The sequence below is a fragment of the Anguilla anguilla genome, chromosome 4 (assembly GCF_013347855.1).
Source record: "Anguilla anguilla isolate fAngAng1 chromosome 4, fAngAng1.pri, whole genome shotgun sequence".
Taxonomy (NCBI): domain Eukaryota; kingdom Metazoa; phylum Chordata; class Actinopteri; order Anguilliformes; family Anguillidae; genus Anguilla; species Anguilla anguilla.
The window spans coordinates 45910037-45918878 of record NC_049204.1 but is presented as its reverse complement, the minus strand read 5'-3'; the positions used below and the strand labels follow the sequence as shown (position 1 = coordinate 45918878).

Here is an 8842-nt window from a genome sequence, read left to right as displayed (position 1 = left end):
GGTTTTCACTCCAACCTTAACAATCTTGTTGAGCTGCCATGTAGTAGAGTGAGGTATGCAAAAAATAGGGTTGAAATGAAAACCTACAGGATGGTAAATCACCAGGAACAGGGTTCGTTACCACTAGTGTACACAATGTAGTTATGCATGATTAGTTGTATATTTCTTTTGACATGCTGTGATATTTAGAGTGTGTTAGCATTAGCCTTCAGCTGTGGACCTGGTTGGCTATATTCAGAACTTAATATATTTTGTGATCAATATCAAGGCAGAGTAAGGAAATTCATATTTCAAAAGTAGGAATTTGTTCTGTACTTTGGTGCACAATGAATTGCTATCAGCTATCACCAAAATTATCTCACCGTATTGTGTTCATGGAGCAAAACTCAAATGTTTGCATTTACTTGCAAGTCAAAGTAAAGGATACATGTTGACTGAGCCCTTTGTCTGACAGGTTCCTCACCCCCAAACACGTGGTGAAAACAGCTCACTGAGACAGTCCTGATGGGATTGGGCTGCTGAAGGTCAGACACTGCAGACAATGCATGCTAACTCTCAGCTGATCATGCTGTATGTCTAGATTTGTCAGACCTTTTTGGGTGAATGAGGTTTATCACAGTAACTGTATAATAAAAAAACATAGGACACAAAAGTACATGGTAATGTGACAAGTTAAATAATGCTATCACTTTAACTACAGTTGTACATACAGTAATAAGAACCTTTAAATTCATGAAGTGACTGTGAGTTTAAAACCATAATGTAAAACCAATTCATATGACAATTCTCAGAAGTACCTGGTAGAACTTCAGTGGAATTGTAGAAAACTTTAATAATCTATGGTAGAACGACTACAAATCCATTACTGTTATAAGAAAAGTTAAAACGCGGAAACATATTTCCAGTTAATTTCCTCATGTTGGTTATCTATCAGAAAGCCTATTTATACTAACCTTGGATCGATGCCTAATACTTTCGTCCATACACTAGAGGGGATTGTGGTCTTTTTCCTCATTCCAGATAAAGATCTGGATGAGGAAACACAACGATAGTGTCATGGCGTTGATCTTCTTTAGTTTTTCCACAGTTAATGACGTTAAAACAATAGTAGACATTATTTACCATGGGGAAATACTAACGGAGTTGATGTATTATGGAGAATGCATGTTTGCTACTTAGCTGATTAGCAAAATGTGCTAGCTTACTGAGCTGCCACATCAATTGCTAGCTCAGTTAGTGTCACTCAGGTAAAACAGTATTACTTTTTGGTGTTATCGGTGCTAATGCTTGTGTACTGTAATACTTCGCAGTTTACATGTGCGCTATTTGCCCTCATTTATAGTTTATTACTAAATGGCATATGATCGGGAAATACATGGTTGCTATACATGTTAGCGTACTGGCCCACTGCAGCCATTTTGTGTCACTGTGGGTCCATGTGAAATGTACATGGTGTCTCATTACCACAGTTTGAAAATGGTGTCCTTTTTTATGTTCTTAGTGTTAATGATCATTTTCTGTAATAACATGCAGTTTATATATTACTTACAGTTATTTATAGTTTCATCACTGGGAATGCAATTATTTTGAAGTGAAAATTTGGGAAATTAATTGTTTCAAACCGACACAGAATGTAAAGTAGTAAAGATTCTGTTACATACCTCAGGGGTTTAATGGGGTGTGAAAGTTAAAAGTTAAATTACGGGTTGTATTGTGATATTATTTACCTGTGACAGTGTACTTCAAAAAGTAATGGTGGTTTTCATTTGAATTGTGACATTGCTTATCTGAACCTGTGAGCTAAGGGAGCACTCTAAAGAAAAACTGATTGTGGGTAGCATGGTGTACCTGTTCAATGGAAATTTGAACTATTGGAAAATGTAAATGTTAATTTATTGAAAGGAGTCCAGATAAAGGTCCTGATGAGGAAACACCACTGATGTCACTATTCTGATCTTTCTCCCCCTTTGTCAGGGGGTACAACAGTTAAACCAAATTGCATAAAAATGCCCCTTCAATAAAAACTATTCTAATCTTAAATTTTGTACAGAGCCAAATTATAAAAAAGCATTTTTCCCAAACATTATGGAGGGTGCTGTATATTATATGAATTATATAAAATCTTTAAGGCTATACTCAAAAACTCTTCAGCACTGTGCAGTAAGTAGAAGGAATACGTTGATTCTGTTGAAGATGAAAAGGCTGAAGATGCGGTTCTTCATGTGTCTCAGAGGTTTGGGTGGTTGGGGGGTGGGGATCAAAACGAGCAGGAAAAGCTTCAAGGTCATTGCATATGCATGCACATCCTCGGCACAAAGCCCACAGCCTCCACTGCCTCTTCAACACCAATGAATTAAAGCAAGAATGCTCTTGAATAATGGAGATGCTATAGGCCTTGCGGTTCAGGTTTGTCACTCCGACTCACTTGTGTGCCCACGTGTACACCCCCTGCACTGAACACACACACACACACCCACGCATATACACACGCACACGTATATACGCACACACACACGCATATTCGCACACACACGCACACACACACACACCTACAGGCATACACACACACGCACACATACATACACACCCATATTCACACACCCACCACACCTACACACACACACACACGCATATTCGCGCACACACACACACACACCTACAGGCATTCACACACACACGCATACACACACACGCACACACACACACTCCCCAGGCTGTCAGGTTTCTTTGTATTTCAGTCACAGCCTTTCTACGAGTGATCAAGGACGCCGCGATAGCCGGTTCTCAGTGCTAATTGGTACGCAATCTCTCTCTACAACAAAGAGAATCTGGTGAAATAAAGGGACGTTTATATGCTTTTCTACGCAGTCTCGCTTCTCTGCATCCTCCCCCAAAAACGGCTGGCCGAGGGTCTCGTTTGCCATCCGGGGAACCCTACACAAAGACCCGCTAATCTTTCTGCAGGTTGGAAGAGACAGAGGAAAGATCAGTGATTTTAGTTTTTCTTTGTTATGTGTCATCTCAGACCAGAGGGGGAGCGAGCGAAACACAATGAAAACTGCCTTTGTTACAGTTCCCTGCTCGTCCATCTATGCCTCCCGCCCGTGCATCTGGAACGAGGCAGAATGAACACAAATGAGATTTATTTTCGTTGAGCGGCATGCAAGGTCACTGCTTTACTCTGTAAAACCCAAGTTAAAAAGGCATCGCAGCTCGGCTCACGCGTGCACGCAAGGCCATCGTAAGGAAAGTTTATACAGACTGGATTTGTCACACAGTGTGGTGCTCCCGGATTTATTTCTACTACTGCGGTTGTATGATAGGCTTGTGTGTGTGTGTGCGTGTGTGTGTGTGTGTGTGTGTGCGTGTGTGAGTGAGAGAGAGAGAGAGAGAGAGAGAGAGAGAGAGAGAGAGAGAGAGAGAGAGAGGCAATGTGCACTTGTGTATTTGTGAACCAACTGAATTTGTCCTTGCTCCTTATTAAATCAATGCTGATTTTCCCTGCATATTTACATACAAATAGAGAGAGGGTCATGAACCTATGAAGCACAAAGAAAATCTTACTGTATTTTTTTCAGGAGAATATGCTTATTCCAAGGAATTTGAGAGGAATCTAAATGAATATTCACCACTCATGAATATTCATATTATGTTACCTGTCCTGTTCTAAGCAGACAAGACCTTTTTCTCTAACCTAATCTCCAAAGAGATTTTCAGTACTTTTTGGAGGTCCTGAATTCATTTTTTTCAGCCTCCCCAATACTGGTGGCAGTTCATTGACTTTATTTCAAGGTGTTAACACTTTTGTGTAACAGTATAGACCTTGAGGAAGAGAAATGTTTAAACGGTGAACATAAAATCAATGCATGAAGCTATACTGACTGTCATATGGTGCCTTTGAAACAGCCACGTCCCTTGTCACACTGTATTATTTTTAATTATTAATTGGTTTTATTAAAAGTGGTAGTTAAAGCAAGTCATAGGAATGCGGACAATGCACCTTTGCATTATAAATCCACTGTCAGTGAAGATGGCCATGCCTCTGGCTCTCTTTCAAAAAAGAGAATAACATTCCTTTCTGTTCGGGAGCTGCTAAACCTAACCAAGGACATACATAACTGTAGAAGCAGAGAAGTGAAAACACCCATGGGAGTGTAACTTTGAATGTCATGATGGGAGCTCGCAGCCTTTCCTGTTTTCATTGGCGTTCAGTTAAAGAAGACCCTAACAAAGCTTTTTCAGTCATGTAGAATTTTTTCGTTAACACATTTTTCAGGAACAGGGCTCACATTCCAATGGATTCTGTTAATCTGATCCTTTTAACCCAGGTAACATTTATATAAAAAAATCTTAAAACGTTCAGAAATGACATTCGTGGATCTGTGACCAAATGTTAGGCGCCACGTTTTACATTTTTCTGGTGATTGTGTAGCTCTGGGTCTGCTGAAAGCATTGATGTGAAATATCTGTGTTATGCATGCGCCTCGTACAGACAAGGTTCAATAGGCACAAAAGTAAAATAGGCAAATGACTGGAACAGCAAACCCAGAGAATCACAGGGTTTGCGCAGAGTTAGAATTTCATCATCATCTGCATTATCATCATCATCAGTCCCAATTCACATTCTATCTCCCTAATGTCTCAGTGGTAGATTCACTCCTATCTCCCCCACACCTCCACGCACGAGCACATGCACTCTCACACGCACCACCACACATGCACACGCACGCACACACACCCCCATGCACGCACACACACCCCCAAGCACGCACACACACACACACACCCACGCACACACATGCACACCGCCACGCACAAACATGCACACACACCCCCACGCACACACACACATGCACACACCCCCACGCACAAATACACACACACACACCCCCATGCACGCACACGCACACCCACGCACAAACATGCACACACACCCCGAGCACAAACACGCACACACACCCCCATGAACGCACACACACCCCCACGCACAAACAGGCACACACACCCCTATGCATGCACACACACACACCCCCACGCACGCAGACAAACGCACGCACACCGCTATGCACGCACACACATGCACACACGCGCACACTTCTGTCTGCCCTGACTATGGATCATTTGTTTGCTCTTTTTTCTCCAATTCTGTCCTACTGAACTTATGGAGGCGTCAGAGAAAGCAGATCCATAATGTTTACTCATCGGTTTCTTCAGGATGGGCAACTAAGCAGGACCATCAGCCGAATATATTAGCATCTGAGACAAAAGTGCCCCTGAAGATCAATGAGCCTTTCAAAGCAGGTATTGAGTGCACTGTACAATATGTGGGGCAGGAGAACAGAGCTGCTGGGAGCTCATTTTCTTCCTCCCCAGAGGAAAGAGCCAATCGCCATGGGCTGGACAGGGACTGGGAGCGTGACTGATGGAGCCCTGAGAAACATTCCCTTTGTCCAAACCGCTCACAGGGCTGGAACTGGGCCCGCCACACACCTACCATCCTACTCCAAACAGCCGCTGCTTAAAATGCAGTCTCACAATGCACTTCAGCCCAACTGAGATATTTGCGACTGCAGAATAAGGATTTATTTTCTCATAATGGGGTTGGGGGTTGAGGGGGAGGGGGTGTGTGAAAGCTCTCTTGCAAATGTTTTTGGGGATTATCTTAGAATTACTGCTCAATTCACACTTAATCAAAAATTTCTCAAGCACCCTCATATAAATTTCCTATAAAGAATTGCACTCAAAAATAATGATTTTTTTGTGTGGAAAACATAACCTTGTGACTCATGAAGAGTGTAATTATCTTGCATTCTGTCAGGTGCTTTCTCTATGTCTGCTGACATCTTTCTTTTCTCCTTGCCTTTAATTCAGTGTCAAGGCCAGCGAAGCACTCAGCAAAGCATTCAGGTGTGTTTCTCTGCAAACCCCATTGTACACTAAATAGAAATATGAGGCTGATTCTGCTGAGAGACCCTGACTGCAGTGGATTCTGTAGCTGGCACACATTCATACATTACAATGCATGCTGCACCTAATGCTCCAAGAGGAGAATTGATCAGTTATAAAGAAACAGCAAAAATATGAAATGTTTTCAAAAGGCCAGTTAATAAAAAGAAAAAGGATTATTAGTCCCGTCTTAGGCACCCAGGTAAAGGAACAAGAAAAATATAGTTTCATATTTTGCAAAACTAAATAAAATCGCAGTCCCTTATTTTGATTTTTTTTTTTTTTTGTAGCAAAACAAGGTTTGTTTTTACATCATCTATCTTTAAAAGTGTCTAAGTGTGTTTCTTTGTTTCATAAACAAACACAAGTTAACATTTCCTTGAATATACCAGAACAGGCGCCCAACCATATGTGCAGCATTCAGCATTTCAATTCCGTGTTTCCCTGTGCTCAGTGCCCGTATTTGCAAGTATATTGAGAGAGCAGGTCTATTCTGCTCCTGTGATAAGAGGGCAAGACTGCAGGAGGAGGTAATAAACAGGGACAAGCACTGTGTTAACAATCCTCAGTGGCACAAAGTCAACATCACAGCTGGGCTGCTGCATTCAGAGTGGGCCATGGGGGGGCGGGGGGGGGGGGGGGGGGGGGGGTGCGGGCAGGCCACCTCACATCACCTCACATTTTGGTCTCAGATGCACAAATGCCACTGCAAATTTCTGCATGGCTTCCATAACACAGTTTCATATTTAACTTGGTTGTATAAAGGTTACCTGGCTAAAGAGGATTGCATTAAGAGCCCACTAACATGCAAGACCTGCTCCAGAAAAGGGCCGTGTGGCAAGTCTAAGACATCTCATACAACTGGGACCAAATAATAAAATAAAATGTAATAATAATAATTAGTAGTATTTTATTATTATCATGTTTCATGTCCGATACAAGGGGATTAATTCACCTACAGAAAAGGACTAACCAGATTATTTATCCCTTTCAAAAAAACGGCTATTAAAGTGCCGAGAAATGGCTTTCACGATTCAAAATGCAATTTCTGGTAACTTCTGTTCAATGCATAATTAACATTCCCCCGAGGCAATATGGATAAAGGCTGCCATTGAACGTGTAGGGATCGTGTATCTTTTGAAATCACTGAGGCAGTTAGGTTTGTAATTAAAGTTTCAGTCCCCCTGACAGTGGCAAATCTTTTCTGTGCTCCCCAGGGACAGGTGACCTCACAGTAGCAGGACCAGTGTGTCAGAAACCTTCTAGAAATGTACTAGGGGAAAGCTGGCTCACTTTGTAACTTGGCACACAGAAAGCTCAGTTCACAAATGTGGGTTTACCAACATAAAACCTTGCTTCATCAAATTCTTTTTTCCACGGCCACTCAGAACAGTTTACATTTTCATGATAATCAGCTAATTTGCAACTGGCACTGTCTGATTGATCCGAATTCAAAGCAACCTTTTCCCCTCAAACCCACTGATCCAAAATACATCATTTTAACCCTTTATTTTTCATCACTCACATTATTAATGAATATTCCCTTGGCCTTAGATCACACATACGCTCATACAGTGAATAGTTTTCTGTGTCATGAATATTTCAGAATCGTACATAGGCCTCACAAGACATCTGGCACAAGGTGCTCTTCATTGTTCTTCCAATTTTATATATTATCCTATATATTCCTGCACCTTTAATTATGCCAGAAACTATGAATTAAAGTGCTCCTCTTGGCCTGGAGAGCAGGGACCTTTTATAAGGCCCAACAATTAAATAATGGGTAGCAACTGGACTAATTGCAACGAGCCAGAGCTATCACCCTGTGTGTGAGTGGAGTTGGCGCTGTCCATGATCCTGCAGCTCTACTCCCATGTTGCGGGAATACCTGGGTGCTGAAGGGACGGTGCACAATCACCCTTCCTGACACTGTATATATATGGATGGGAAAGGTGCACAGGATTCAGCCTCCTGAATTAACAAGCTTAAATGCCAGGCTATAGATCTATAACTCTCATCATAGTAGCAAATTAGCCCAGGACCATTGGGTGTTCAACCGACCCCACCAAAAAAAAAAAAGGAAAAAAAAATGCCCAGATTAGCTTTGCAGCGGTGGTGATGTCACGGTCCGTGATGGTGCCCAATAAATCCTCCTGATTCACTGACAGTTGTAGTGCCTGATTTCTTGGGGATATATTAATTTCAAGTTCAGAATGAAGCAATAAATGGATAAACATAGTGAAACGGTTGCCATCACGGCTCATGCTCAACCGTGGATCTGCACGCTGGATGTTTGTGCTCGCCTTCCTCCGTGACAGTGATGAATAGGGGCCACTCTGAGCTGCGAGGAGGTCTTCATCAACAATAATGAATTAAATAGCCCCCCCCCTTTCCAAAGGTAAACAGCCAGGAAATGACTGAGGAGGGGCTGACGGCCAAGATCCTCGGAATCTCGTGGATTAAGGGGAGTTTGAATGAAAAGCACTCTAGGAAAATAAAGGACTGACCTGCCAGATGAAAACACAGCAAAGCACTCATTCAATTATTAACCCCCCCCCCCCCCACCCCCACATTACCCCCACCATCATGCAAATCCCATTTTATCCCAAAGTCTTCTGGCATTCCTGCTGGAGCTGCATACTGGCACAAGCTGGGAGAACTCTGCCCTCTCAGAGTCCTCAGATATTTTTTTCATTCCATTCCATAACTTGGCGGCATCTCAGAATTTGTTTTCAGTGGAAGATTAAACCCCCAGCGTGATTGGCAATATCATTATATCCAGGTAATCACTCGGGCAATATTTTTAACAAGAGAATAGTTCACTATTTTTCAGTTAATAGTTCAGTATTAGCTTTCCTGAAGTGATTTTTTTAGAAGTAAAAAGTTTAAGGACTCA

At 42.1% G+C, this 8842-nt stretch overlaps 1 long non-coding RNA gene across 1 annotated transcript; it reads left to right on the top strand.

Moving 5' to 3' along the window:
* The first annotated feature begins 326 nt into the window (after positions 1–326).
* On the top strand, positions 327–8415 carry LOC118225160. Its single transcript, XR_004764778.1, has 3 exons — positions 327–524; positions 5872–5907; positions 8345–8415. It is a non-coding gene; the product is annotated as an uncharacterized LOC118225160 (long non-coding RNA).
* Positions 8416–8842: the final 427 nt, after the last annotated feature.